Consider the following 468-nt stretch of genomic DNA (forward strand, 5'->3'; position numbering starts at 1 on the left):
TGGCAAAGCCACCAGATTTCTTCTCTTTAATAAAACAAAAAAAAGCTGTTGCTGGCGACCAGGAAGCGCGCCCATCCAAGGGCCACCCCTAAGCAGGTGCCTGCTTTCACTGAACCCAGCTGGAAACAAGACACTGTTAGAAACCTAACCCCCTCCATTAACGAAGCTTCTTTCTTTTTGCCATTTCCTTTTCAATTTTCAGACGGAGCAACCTCACTTTGGGACTGCAATTTCTCCTAGGTCACAGAATGCAGCCGTTTTCCTTGATACACCATGACTCTCACACCACCCAACCTTTCTGAACAGGGAGAACCTGCTCACAGCGTGATGGCTGGTATTCCCGGGAAGAGGCGTGCTAGACGGGACCGGGCAAAGTCCCGCATTTGCCTAGGAACTGCTTTAACAACAGGCTGCAGCTCAGGGCGGTGGAAACAGAAGCGGATGTCTCTGCCCTGAACATCTTCTCTA

The 468-nt window shown here is 50.4% G+C and overlaps 1 protein-coding gene across 9 annotated transcripts in view; it reads right to left on the minus strand.

The window, feature by feature from the left end:
* The window catches only part of DAGLA (diacylglycerol lipase alpha), a 72,707-nt gene that overhangs the window by 61,554 nt on the left and 10,685 nt on the right, over positions 1–468 (minus strand). The gene's annotated exons all lie outside the window — the stretch shown is intronic.

Source organism: Egretta garzetta, unplaced genomic scaffold, assembly GCF_000687185.1.
Source record: "Egretta garzetta isolate BGI_Z169 unplaced genomic scaffold, ASM68718v1 scaffold300, whole genome shotgun sequence".
NCBI lineage: Eukaryota > Metazoa > Chordata > Aves > Pelecaniformes > Ardeidae > Egretta > Egretta garzetta.